This window comes from Moschus berezovskii, chromosome 16 (genome assembly GCF_049115385.1).
Source record: "Moschus berezovskii isolate FMDL1 chromosome 16, NW_MosBer_1.0, whole genome shotgun sequence".
Taxonomy (NCBI): Eukaryota; Metazoa; Chordata; class Mammalia; order Artiodactyla; family Moschidae; genus Moschus; species Moschus berezovskii.
The window spans coordinates 76,519,420-76,533,600 of record NC_142475.1 but is presented as its reverse complement, the minus strand read 5'-3'; the positions used below and the strand labels follow the sequence as shown (position 1 = coordinate 76,533,600).

At 43.7% G+C, this 14,181-nt stretch overlaps 1 protein-coding gene and 1 pseudogene across 1 annotated transcript in view; one reads left to right on the top strand and one right to left on the bottom strand.

Moving 5' to 3' along the window:
* LOC129560344 (epidermal retinol dehydrogenase 2) overlaps positions 1-2,027 on the bottom strand; it is a 16,924-nt gene extending 14,897 nt beyond the window's left edge. Inside the window, exon 1 of the mRNA XM_055432433.1 lies at positions 1,876-2,027. The gene's annotated coding sequence lies outside the window, so the exon portion shown is untranslated. The remainder of the gene's footprint in view (positions 1-1,875) is intronic.
* LOC129560010 (rho guanine nucleotide exchange factor 11 pseudogene) overlaps positions 1,946-14,181 on the top strand; it is a 27,154-nt pseudogene continuing 14,918 nt past the window's right edge.

Sequence of the window (14,181 nt, the reverse complement as noted above, 5' to 3'; positions counted from 1 at the left end):
TCAGGGGTTCTAGACTTCAGTTTTCCCTTGTCTCCATGCCGGCGTGACACAAGCCCTAGCACAAGCCATTTTTAACCCGACCCAGCAGATGCTTCCCAGGTTCTCTAGAGTTGGGCCTCCTGAGGTCCCCCTCATTTGGGGTTCAGGGTGTCTGCGGGGTACCGGCACAGGTAGTGAGGTCTAGAGATTGTGGGTTGGAAGTCTGGATCTGCCACCGACCTCTCTGTATCCTTGGTAAGAACTGTTGCATCTCTTGTGTTTCAGTTTCCTTCTCTGAACAGGGGGATTCTATTAGTACAAGCCAACATGTATGACATACGGAAGGTGTGGAAGTTGTATGAGGGTAATGCATGCTGCATTCTAAGTTGCTTCAGTCGTGTCTCTCTCTGTGTGACCCCATGGACTGCAGCCCGCCAGGCTCCTCTTGTCCATGGGATTCTCCAGGCAAGAATACCGGAGCAGGTTGCCATGCCCTCCTCCAGGGGATCTTCCCAACCCAGGGATCAAATCCTCGATTCTTATATTTCTTGCATTGGCAGGCAGGTTCGTTACCACTAGGACCACTGGTATTGAGGAGTGTGATATGATCTCTACTGTTCCTTATGAAGGGCTTCCCAGAAAATAATCTTACAATGCAGGAGATGCAGGTTCGATCCCTGGGTTGGGAAGATCCTCTGGAGGAGGAAATGACAACCCACTCCAGTATTCTTTTTTCCTCCCAAACTTCATTGTTGTCTTATTTTAAGAAATTGCCACAGGCACCCCAAACTTCAGCAGCTATCAACCCTGATCAGTCAGCAGCAATCAACATCAATGCAATATTCTTTACCAGCAAAAGGACTATAGCTTGCTGAAGCTTAGGATTTAGTTAACATTTTTTAGCAATAAAGTTTTTTTTTTTTGATTGACACTCCAGTCTTCTTGCCTGGGAAATCCCATGGACAGAGGAGCTTGGTGTGCTGCAGTCCATAGGGTAGCACACAACTTGAGTCAGATACAAATTGGCAACTAAACAACAATAAACCCATGTGAAACTTCTGAGCAGATTGGAGGAGAAAAAAAAAGGTCCCCATTGTGCCACGAAGCACAGCCCTCTCCAAGAGGCAGAGGATTGAAGGTGAGGGTGGAAGGAGAGGAGTTGGGCTAGATCTGAGTGCTGCCAGGCTTATTGCCCATCCATACCCACCTACTATGTGCCAGAAGAGTGCCAGGGGCATAGTGACAGCAAAATAAATATCAGCTAAGGTTGTGATTGGTGTTCCAGCTAGCATATGAATTACAGATACTCGGCTATGCCAGAGAAAGAGGCTAATAGTAACTTTACTGAGGAACACAGGTAAATGTCTGGCTCTCTCTTAGTGTAAAGACTGCTCCTTAGGAAGTCTGGGAATATATGTGTTAAATTTCATCAGACTGAAGACTTCTGTGGCGTCTTCATCCCATGGCTTACCCACTTAGTCCTAGCGCTGAGCCTACTTGGTGCAGCATAAACAGATGAGGCCTGCTTCCCAGGCCAGGGCTCTGCTGCCCTGCTAAGGGGGCACGGGGTGAATTGTGTGTATGTGTGGGGGGGTTAGTCTGGAGAGGGGCAGCGACAGACCAAGGCCAAGGTGGATGCACAGAGCAGCGGCACCTGGGCACAATGCCCGGAAGAAAACGAGGACACCCGGGAGGAATCCCGCCCTGCTCTGGGATGGGGCGGGAGGACCGGAGAGCGGGAGCGTGGATCGCAGACGCAGTGGGGCCCTCGGGGGCCTTGCAACCAGCCGCAGGGTCTCCCCAAACGCGCACTCTCAGCGCCCCCACCCCCATTAACCTTAACGCCGCGGGCTGGCCTCTCACGACCCCGGCCTCCTGGAGACCTCGGCTACTCACCCGGGACAGCTGCCGCAGAAAACCCTGCCTGGTCCGCAGCGGGCACCACGTCTCTGGCTCACCACGTCCGATGAGGTTCGGTGTTTATCCCTGGCGCCGCGCCGGGAGACCAAGGCCAAGGGCGGGACTGCCGCGCTCGCGTCGGGGTGGGGCGCAGCGGGCCTCTGCGCGCCGCGGGGGCGTGTGCGTTCCTACTTTTTTCTTCCCAGGCTGCCAGATTTGGAAGCTGGTAATTCTGTCTCGTGGACCCGACGTATACCTAGATTCCGGGGAAGAGCATCCCCCGGGGGCATTTAACATTTGCGATGCCCGTGGCTGCAGCTTGGGTTATCAAGTCAGAATGGCTGGGTTAACAGAGGGCCCTGGCACCAACAATTAAGTTCCCCCAGGCGTTTCATAAATGCAAATCGAGGCTGGGACCCTTGGAGAGGAGAACACGGGGGAGGCAGATGCGGGGTCGGTGCGGGGAGGGAGCCAGGTCCTGTCCCTGTAGCCTGCAGTGCGGAGCAGAGAGGCTAGAACTGGACTGTTTGGCTGCTCGGATTCCGGCCTGGGCCTTGGCATGAGGGCGTGGCACAGCTCTGGAAGCTGGTGGGTGCAGAGCTGGCAGGGGGCCTGGAGAAGTCAGAGAAGTTAACAAACACTGACCCCTGTTTATTGAACATCTTTTCTATGTACAAAGATCGGGAAGAAATAAGAGATAATAATCAGCGAATAACCTTTGGTCATCATTTACTAGGTCACCTGTGAAATGAGTGGGGGTGGAATTTCATGGGTGGCATAAGGAGGAATATCAGATTACTGGGTGCTAAAGGAAGAACTGGGAGGCAGGACAAGATTGCATTTGGAGTTTACTGAGGGTTAAGTGGGACACCCAGGAGTGCCTAAGGTGCACAGGAGAGCTGCTTAGCCACAGCTGGCTGCTTAGCCAGCTGCTTATCTGGGACAAACCTGGCTGTGTGGTTAACTCAAGTCTGTGTGCTGGGTGCACGGTGAGGCCAGACACACTGGCATGTTGGAATCTGGAGCAGAGGAGTGTTTACTGCAGGGCCCTGCAAGGAGATAAGGAGGCTCATGCCCTGAAAAGTTTCCAGCAGCTGGAAGGGTTTTGGCAAAAATTTTCTTTTAATATATATAATTATATTTATTTATATTTAATTGGTTGATGATTGCTTTACAATATTGGCTTGACTTCTGTCATGCATCTGTCGGGGAAGTTTGTAATTTCTTTGGTTGTCTCATTGAAGTGACGGACGGACTGGTGTTATCGCTTTCGGAGGGACCGGTGTCACTGTTGTAGCCGCGCATTCAGGGAAACAAACTCACTCAGAAGGACAATACAGATCCTGGAGTGCAGTTTATTACACCAGTGGGCCCAAGGCAGAATCTCCTCTTAGCCAAGGACCCCAACCAGTTTTTGTGAAAACCTCATATACCCTAAGTGTATGTCCCCAAACCCGCCTCCCCAAATTCCCTGAAACTAGTATGAACAATTGAAAAGAAAGATACAATCAAAGTTAACCCCTGATTCATATGCCTTAAGCCTAGGTAGTTAACAGTGGACAATTACCAATAGCCCTGTGGTCATACCCCAATAAGCATCATAGAATATATGATTCTATTCTGTTACACAGATAATTAGGGTATTCTTTTAGGCAACGGAGAATCTAGGTACAAGCCCTGGGGCTCTTTCTTCTGGGGGCCTGGTTTTCCAGCTGGTATGTCGTTTCCATAGATACTGGGCATATAGCTCAAAGTCCACAGTCCGGCCCAAGATTGAGTCCTGCTTTCAAAACAGAGCCTGTTCTGTCTGTTTCCTCCTTCATTATAGCTCCATGTCACAGCTCAGTTTTATTTAGAAAGCAAAGGGAACTATATCCTTGAGTCATGAGGGCAGGCCAACCCTAAAGTTGTGAAGAGAAGCCAGACCAATTTTGGCTCCTCTTTTTATATGATTTTTCTCCTCCCCCTGAGCCTACCCTGTGTAAATTGGGCTAGCCAGGAGGGCTGTTTGTTTTACCTGAGGTTCTCACTCCGGTCCTCGGACCTTCCTTTGCTCTGTTTTCCTGGGCTTTCCCCTTCTTTGTCTTTTAGCCACCACCCTTCTGGACTCCTTTTTCCTATTCTGACTACCTAACACATCAACATGAATTAACCATAGGTGTACATATGTCCCCTCCCTCTTGAACCTCCCTCACACCTCCCAGCCTTTCCCACCCCTCTAGCTTACTGCGGAGCCCCAATTTGAGTTTCCACTGGCTATCTATAAGGGCTGGTGGGGAGAGGGGTCCCAGGATGATCAGCTTGAGCACAGTTCTCTGATGGGCTAATGGTGAGGTCACAGGGTGATGTCACAGAGGTTAGTAAGATCAGTCCTTAGGATCCAGGAGGCCTGGGGCTGTGTGCTCATGGTGGTCAGGTACTTAGCATCTTCTGTTTGGTGGGGGTTTTCACAAATGCAAAACAGCTCAGAAAATTTGCATCTAATACTGTTGTCTGGGTCCTTCAGATGGGAGCTACCGCAGAGGATATGGGGAAAGGCCTGTTCCAGGCAGGCTTCATAGGGTCCTGTTGGGTTACAACGGGAGGAACTGCACATTTGTTCTTTATTTGGCTGTGAGACGAGTCAGGCAGGTGGTTTAAGACTGGAGGAGTAGGTGTAGGGGAGAGCCTTGAATGTCTTTTCAGCGCTTAGAAGGGAATGGTGTGTTCCGGAGGTGGTGAGGAGTTGTTCTGTGTGAGGGTGAATAGGACAGGTGTGTGTGTTGGTTTCATGTTGGCAGGCATCACCCAAGGACATGTGCTGTAGGGGGCTCTGCTGGTTGGGGGAACCACAGAGCTTTTTGGGGGGGTGGTGAGACACAGTTAGGAAGTACACATGTGCAGGTGATAGAGACAGGCAGGGAGGTGCCCCAAGTGCATGGAAGAGGGGGGCCCCCTCAGCCTGGATGAGGAGAGGGAGTTGGCCAGAAGAGCCTTCCTGACTCAGAGACAGAACCCATTAAATGAGGGGCTGACTCAGTGGGGAGTGAGTGGGGGCTGTTACCAAGTCCAAGCTTGCTCTGCTTGCCGCATGGAAAGTCAGTGATTCTGAGACAAGGCATTGGGACTAGGAAGAGACTTTATACAGGAGCCAGTTGACTGAGAAGATGGCAGGCTAGTGCCTCAAAATAAGCATCTTGTTGGGCTTGGTTGCCAGGATTTTATGGATCAGAGATGGAGGGGTGAGGAAACAAAGTAAAAAGACTGTTTGATCCTTGCCAATATCCCCTAGAATGGCAAGCTTCAGGCAGGGGAATGTGTTAGTTTCACTTCCTAACAGAAGGCGATGGCACCCCACTCCAGTACTCTTGCCTGGAAAATCCCGTGGACGGAGGAGCCTGGTAGGCTGCAGTCCATGGGGTCGCGAAGAGTCAGACATGACTGAGTGACTTCACTTTCACTTTTCACTTTCATGCATTGGAGAAGGAAATGGCAACCCACTCCAGTATTCTTGCCTGGAGAATCCCAGGGATGGGGGAGCCTGGTGGGCTGCCATCTGTGGGGTCACACAGAGTCGGACACAATTGAAGCGACTTAGCAGCAGCAGCAACAGTCCTTCACAGGTGAGTGGCTTAGGTTATCTTCCTGAGCAGGCCATTATGTATGCTTACAGTGACAAAAGTGGCAGGATGAGGGTAAAGGTCACAGAAATAGATCCAACATAAATTCAAAATTAACCCTTCTAGCTTACAGACCAGGGCACAGAAAAGGTTGGGTGATGGACTCCAGGTCACATAGCAAGCCTGCAAGAGTTCAGATGGGGGTGAAACCATTGGATGGCATTTCAGGGGACTCGAGCCCTTGGTCCTCTATGTCTCAGCGCAGAAAGAATTTGGCAAGAGGCAAAGTGATAGATAAGAAGCAATTTATTAGAATAGGACGCTTGAGAGGCCTACAAGTAGGCGGGAGAAAAGGGATGAGGCTGAGAACTTATTGGGCTACAGTTCTATAATCAAAGGAAAAGGGAGGGGGGAAAAACTTCTTTGACTTTTTTGAATAGATGTCATGCTTCCATCATCAGCTTCTCCTCCGGGTTGGGCAGGGAAGATTTCTTGCACCTACACAGTCAGACAAGGTCCACAAATGATTGCTTTATAAAGTGTGCAGGGAGCGTGTCGTAAGTTACTGAGCTCACTGGGCAGGATGTGGGGCTCATGTCACCATCATTTTATTGTTTGGAGGTACGTCCTGTGCTTCTGTGTCATGGTTCTGTTGGTAAGCAAGCCTACTTGGTTTTGTGGTTAAGCAAACCTGTTTTTTTTTGAGTAATCATTAACTTACAGGTGTCTCCCATATTTTTTCTGCTGCCAATCCCCTAGTGGGATCACTTGTGTGTGTTAGTTGCTCAGTTGTGTCCGACTCTTTGCGACCCCATGGACTGTAGCCCACCAGGCTTCTCGGTCCATGGAATTCTCCGGGCAAGAAGACTGGAGTGGATTGCCATTCCCTTCTCCAGAGGAACTGCCCAACCCAGGGATCGAATCCTGGTCTCCTGCATCACAGGCAGGTTCTTTACCGTTTGAACTACAGGGAAGTCCATGAGTGGGATCACTTACTTTGTCCCTTTATTCTGTCCCTATCAGGGGGACATTGGAAAATGCCAGCCTTCTATCATCTTCATAGTTTTTCTGCACTGTCCCTCTTCTTTCTGGTCAGAAGTTCCCAGTAGACCTCAAGAAAGAAGTCTCCAGCATTATTAGAAAGCTCATTAGAACACCATGAATGTGAAGCAGTGGGATCCCCTGATGATGCCCTTCAGGGAACTAGAGACACTCCCTTTGGAAAAGGCCTCCTTTTGACTTGGTATGGGGAGCACTCATAGATGACCAGAAGCCTGAAAACTATAATTACCTTTAAAGGGTCCTTCGTGGCAAAGTCTAGAAACAAACAGTTTCTGATGGTGGATGTAGAATGGTTGATGAACACATGAAAGAAAATGCTCTAACTTTATTCTTAAAAAAATGCATATTAAATTATTTCTTGCCTTCCAAATTGACAAATATTTGAAAAAAAGAGAGAATGTCTTCATATGGCAGTGATGTAAATGAAACATTTCTGGGGAGCAAGTATGTATCAGGAGCTAGAAATATATGTAACCTCTCATCCAGTTCCATCTATGACAATCTTTTTTTTTTATGACATTAATCTCTACAAAATAATTGCATATCATTTGTTGACTCCAGGAAGGAAAACTGGGCACTGGGAGGAGCATCTTGACTGCTTTGACTCATGGAAATGTATTACTTCTTCTGGAAAAACACACATATTACTAAAAATAAATTGATCTTTAATTTCTAAGAAATATGTGCAGATGGAGTACTTACAGTCATTTTTTAAAACAAAATCCTATTCTCAAGGATATAGGAAAATATTTTTCATGTGATGTAAGTTTAAAAATCATAGTATAAGACTCAATATATGATATGATCCTATTTTTCTATGAAAACTTAATCTACATGCATTAGAAATGCTGGTATTGAATTCACCAATGTCTTAACATTATTTTGATCATTATTATTGAATAGTGGAATTTTGGTTGATTTTATGTTTTCTTTGTGCCTTTTTGTATTTTCCAAATTTTCTATTATGTGCTTTTATTTCACAATAAAAATTTTTCTTAGAACAGACACACACAGATGTTTCCATTCAAGATGGCAGGATGAGTATAGGCATTTATCCCTATTTTCTTCCAAAATTCCTGTGAAATTACAGGGAAAATGTTAAAGTGAATTCGAACATAATAGTGTTAGAAAAAAAGAAAGGCTGTCTCAGTGGGGACTGACTAGAGGTCAGTAAGCAGATGGATCCCATTTCCAGAAACCAGAGCAAAAGATACCTTAACCTAAAACACACTCAGGGAAGGCACTGGAGAAATGAGTCATTCTTCCCAACAAAATCCCCGAGTAACTGCAATTCAGTAAATAAACACAAAGACTGGAAATAGGATATAGATCATCCAGATGGAGTATGAGTCTTGATATAACAAGAAAAACAAAGCACTAAAAGTACTGAAATAAAATATACAAACATTGTTTTGTTACTTCTGCCACTGGAAACCATCAATTTTTTTAATCTGACTCCATAAAGAATATGAACTATCATACAGTAAAAAAATATCATAAACAAAGTAAAATAGCAAGCAATAGACGATGGAAAAATATTTTCACATAAAGAATTGAAAATTAGCCATAATTTATAGACTTTGTATAAACCGCTCTGAGTAAGGCAGTAGAAAAAATGGGTAAAGATATGCACAGAAAACTCACAGGCAATAAATACAAGTGACTGAAAACTTCTGAAAAGATACTACATTTCACTAGTATTCAGGAAAATGCACATTGAAAAAGAATATCCTTTTGTTTCATCCATTGGTATGGAGACATTACAAAGTTAGGTGAAAACCCAGAAATGATGCTGGTGTGGGAACACAGGTATGCTTATGGATTTGGTGTGAGGGCAGATGCTGATGTATCCTTTCCAGAAGGCAACTGGGCAGCAGCTTTCATGCCTCTGACCCTGTTCTTTCACATCTAGGGATCAATCACATAGGAGTATTGACACTTGTTCAGGAAGGAATTCTCAGTGAAGCTTGTTTGCAGTGGCAAAAAACAGAAACTCCTTAAATGCACATCTTTTCCAGTAATTATGGTGTAGTCATATAATAGAATTCTTTGAGGCAGACGAAAAGAATGAAGTTATCTTTGAAAAGATAAACAAAATTGACAAACCTTTAGCCAGACTCATCAAGAAAAAAAGAGAAAAGAATCAAATCAACAAAATTAGAAATGAAAAAGGAGAGGTTACAGCAGACAATGAAGAAATGCAAAGGATTTTAAGAGACCATTATGAAAACTATATGGCAGTAAAATAGATAACCTGGAAGAAAATGGACAGATTCTTAGAAAAGTTCAATCTTCCAAGGCTGAACCAGGAAGAAATAGAAATTATGAACAACCCAATTACAAGCACTGAAATTGAAGCTGTTATAAAAAAATCTCCCCCAAACAAAAGCCCAGGACCAGATAGCTTCACAGGAGAATTCTGTCAAACATTTAGAGAAGAGCTAATGCCTATCATTCTGAAACTCTTTCAAAAAATTGCAGAGGAAGGAACATTTCCAAACTCATTCTACAAGGTCACCATCACCCTGATACCAAAACCAGACAAAGACAATACAAAAAAGAGAACTACAGGCCAATATCAGTCAATGGAATTTTAGCAAACAGACTTCAGCAATACATCAAAAAGCTTATACACCATGATCAAGTTGGGTTTATTCCAGGGGTGCAAGGATTCTTCAGTTTACACAAATCAATCAGTGTGCTATACCATATTAACAAATTGAAAGATAAAAACCATCTGATGGTCTCAATAGATGCAGAAAAAGCCTTTGACAAAATTCAGCACCCATTTATGATCAAAACTCTTCAGAAAATGGGCATAGAAGGAACCTACCTCAACACAGTAAAGGCCATATATGACAAGCCTACAGCAAACATTATTCTCAATGGTGAGAAACTGAGAGCATTACCTCTAAGATCAGGAATAAGACAAGGGTCTTATTCCCCACTATTATTTAACATAGTTCTAGAAGTCCTAGCTACAGCAATCAGAGAAGAAAAAGAAATAAAAGGAATCCAGATCAGAAAAGAAGTAAAGCTCTCACTGTTTGCAGATGACATGACACTGACACAATCTACAGATTCAATGTGATCCCTATCAAATTACCAATGCCTTTTTTCACAGAACTAGAACAAAAAATTTCACAATTTATATGGAAACACAAAAGACCCTGAATAGCCAAAGCAGTCTTGAGAAAGAAGAATGGAAATGGAGGAATCAACCTTCCTGACTGCAGATTATACTACAAAGCTACAGTCATCAAGACAGTATGCTACTGTCATAAAAACAGAAATATAGACCAATGGAACAAGATAGAAAGCCCAGAAAGAAACCCATGCACCTGTGGATACCGTATTTTTCACAAAGGAGGCAAGATTATACAATGGGGCAAAGACAGCCTCTTCAATAAATGGTACTGGGAAAACTGGACAGTCAGTTCAGTTCAGTTCAGTTGCTCAGTCTGACAGCTAGATGTAAAAGAATGAAATTAGAACACTTCCTACCACACACAAAGATAAACTCAAAATGGATTAAATACTTAAATGTAAGACCAGAAACTATAAAACTTTTAGAGGAAAACAGGGAGAACACTCGATGACATAAATCAAAACAAGATTGTCTATGACCCACCTCCTACAGTAATGGAAATAAAAACAAAAGTAAAATGTGGGACCTGATTAAGCTTAAAAGCTTTTGCACAGCAAAGGAAACTATAAGCAAGGTGAAAAGACAGCCTTCAGAATGGGAGAAAATAATAGCAAATGAAACAACTGACAAAGGATTAATTTCTAAAATATATAAGCAGCTGATACAACTCAATGACAGAAAAACAAATAACCCAATCAAAAAGTGGTAAAAAGGCCTAAACAGACATTTCTCCAAAGAAGATATATAGATGGGTTACAAACACATGAAAAGATGCTCAACATAGCTCATTATTCAGTTCAGTTCAGTCGCTCATTCGTGTCTGACTCTTTGCGACCCCATGAATCACAGCACGCCAGGCCTCCCTGTCCATCACCAACTCCCGGAGTACACTCAAACTCATGTCCATAGAGTCGGTGATGCCATCCAGCCATCTCATTCTCTGTCATCCCCGTCTCCTCCCACCCCCAATCCTTCCTAGCATCAGACTCTTTTCCAGTGAGTCAACTCGTCGCATGAGGTGGCCAAAGTATTGGAGTTTCAGCTTTAGCATCAGTCCTTCGAATGAACACCCAGGATTGATCTCCTTTAGAATGGACTGGTTGGATCTCCTTGCAGTCCAAGGGACTCTCAAGAGTCTTCTCCAGCACCACAGTTCAAAAGCATCAATTCTTCGGCGATCAGCTTTCTTCACAGTCCAACTCTCACATCCATACATGACCATGGGAAAAACCATAGCCTTGACTAGACGGACCTTGGTTGGCTCAGCCATAAAGAGGAATGCATTTGAGTCAGTTCTGATGAAGTGGATGAACCTAGAGCCTATTATACAGAGTGAAGTGAGTCAGAAAGAGAAAGATAAATATCATATTCTCATGCATATGTATGGAAGCTAGAAAAATGGTACTGAAGAATTTATTTGCAGGACAGCATTGGAGAAACAAACATAGTGGATAGACTTATGGACATGGGGAGAGGGGAGGAGAGGGTGAGATATATGGAGATAGTAAAATGGAAACTTACATCACCATATGTAAAATAGACAGCCAATGGGAATTTGCTGTATGTCTTAGGAGACTCAAACAGGGCTCTGCATCAACCTAGAGGGGTGGGATGGGGAAGGAGATGGGGGAGGGGATGTATGTCTACCTATGGCTGATTCATGTTGAGGTTAGACAGAAAACAAAATTATGTAAAGCAATTATCCTTCAATTAAAAAATAAATAGATTTTCAAAAAGAAAAAATTGGAAATAAAAGCATACACTAATTTCATATCTCAAAAATTTCCACTAGGATAATTCTCCTCTCCACACACAAAGACATTTATTTCAGCCTAGGTTAACAAGAGAAAACTGGAAACAACCTAAAATATCCATTAGAAAGAAGAACGTAGTTTGAAAGAATGCAAGAAAACCTACACATAATGATGTATAAATATTTCCATGATATATTGTTGAATGAAAAAGTGATGTAAAGATTAAAAAAAAAGAAGTCAGAACTCTATATACTGACAGGAGAGATCTCCAGGGTATGTTACATGAAAAAAAAATACAGTCTTAGTCCATGAAATTTAAATTTAAGATGGCACTGTTTGTGTACATGTGTGTGTGTGTGAATACAGGTGGAAACATATAGGAATGTGTCTGAGAAGAAGTACCAAATTGCTCACAGTGGTTACCCCTAGGATTGACCAAATCAAGTGAGGGCCATTAAGGGACGCTTCCTGAGTTAGGGTATATGTTTCTTTCTTTTTTAAAATTACTTTTTATTGGAGTATAGTTGATTTACAATGTCGTGTTAGTGTCTGCTATTCAGCAAAGTGACTCAGTTATATATCCTTATATATCCACTCTTTTTTAGATTCTCTTCCCATATAGATCATTACAGAGTACTGAGTAGAGTTCCCTGTCCTATACACTATGTTCTCATTAGTTATCTATGTTATACAGATAGCTGTATATATATATATTTATATATACATAATGAAACATATATCTCATTATATATCCATGTCTATGTAGTAGTGTGCATATGTCAATCCCAATCTCCCAATTTATCCTCCTTCACTTCTCCCTTTCTACAAATGCTGTGCATTATTTTGTAATCTTAAAAACCAAAATAATGATTGAAATGGACATACTCTCTGTTTAGAAAAGACTCATTTTAAGAACAGATTGTCAACCCAACATTGTAAATCAACTATCAGGGAGAGAGTGATAGTATTGATCATTCAATTGTGTCTGACTCTTTGCGACCCCATAGACTATAACCTGCCAGGTTCCTCTGTCCATGGGATTTCCCAGGCAAGAATACTAGAGTGGGTAGCCATTCTCTTCTCAAGAAGATCTTCCTGACTCAGGGATCAAACCTGGGTCTCCTGCACTGTAGACAGATTCTTTACCATCTGAGCCACCAGAGAAGCCCAAAATCAGCTATAATTTGAAAAAAAAGTTTTAATTCCAAATCTCCAAAAAGAAAGAGAGAAGAGATTGCCTGAGGAGATAAGGTGACACATTCAAAATAGATTAGTATTGCCAAAATGTACTATTTTGGGATACTGCCTGGAGTTGGTTGAAGGAAATTATAAAATTCTCAGAGAACAAAATTAGCTTCTAAATACATTGGCTTGTTCCATGAACAGAGAAAAGCAGCGTCAGCCAAGACAGAAGTAGGAAACAAGTACTTTTGACTCAGTGAATGAGTAGGAAGAACAATACATGTGGATAAGCAGTCCAAGACGGAAGGAGGCAGGGGACAGTTGTGCTGGCTTCTGGCTGGGCAGAGGAACTGTATACCACAGAAACTCAGAAGTTCCAGAGAGCCAGGAATGGGGAAAGATGGCGATAGAACAGACACAGGAACTGGAATCCCCTGGTGCCACATTTCTCAGGAGAATTCCCTGGTGCCACGTTTCTCAGGAGGGCTGAGAGTCAAACACTCCTCAGACCCCTCTCACAGAAAAAGCCAAAGAAGTAAGTTGATACCAGTTTGTTTCTGCCCTTCTATTTATCCCAAGATCATAATCACCTCCAGTCCACCCCCACGCCCCTTTTCCTCTGAGTAAACATAGTATGGGTGGCACTGTGATGAGTTTATGTAGATCTGACCTGGTTTGCGATGCCAAGGCTGCTTGTGTCATGTTGGAAGGCAGTTCAGACACAGTCAATGTCTCACAACACTGATATGTCTTCTCCTCTTCATTTTTCAGTTCTCTTCTTGGATTTCTATCCCCTTTTGATTCTATCTGTGGTCAGGAAACTGCTAGTGAAGGGCATTAGCTGCTTGTATTGGCTATAGATGGCTCCCCAAGTGGCTTAGTGGTGAAGAATTGCCCTTCAGTGAAGGAGACCCGGGTTTGATCTCTGGGTCAGGAAGATCCCCAGGAGAACGGAATGGTTACCCCCTCCAGTATTCTTGCTTGGAGAACTCCATGGACAGAGGAGTTCTGGCGGGCTACAGTCCATGGGGTCACAAAGAGTTGGCATGACTGAGCAGCTGAAGTTGCACACAGCTCTTTTCTAAAGCAAGCTGCCCCAGACTAGCCTGTGCTCTGCTGGGTCTCTCAAATCAAGCTGGCCCTATTGCATGAAAAGTTGGGGTGCTTCTCACCCTGTCTGAATTTTACTCATGTTTTGCCCTGGGATGCTGACCCTTCTGGGGTGACAATTGGATAATTCTAGAATGGATAACCCCAGAGGAGGAGATGCTCAAGGGCACAGGAATGCTAGCACAGTGCGGAAGGGGGCAGTGCCTCTTTATCCAGGTACCTGACTCCTGATAATGCTTCCTGCCTTCTCTACCTTACTGCTAGAATTTAGAAGCGAGGTTTTGTTTGTTTGTTTTTTTTAGTTTCATATTGGAGTATAATTGGTTAACAATGTTGTGTTAGTTTCAGGTGTACAGCAAAGTGATTCAGTTACACATATACAAGAATCTATTCTTATTCAAATCCTTTCCCATTTAAGTTATTACAGAATATGGAGCAGAGTTCCTTG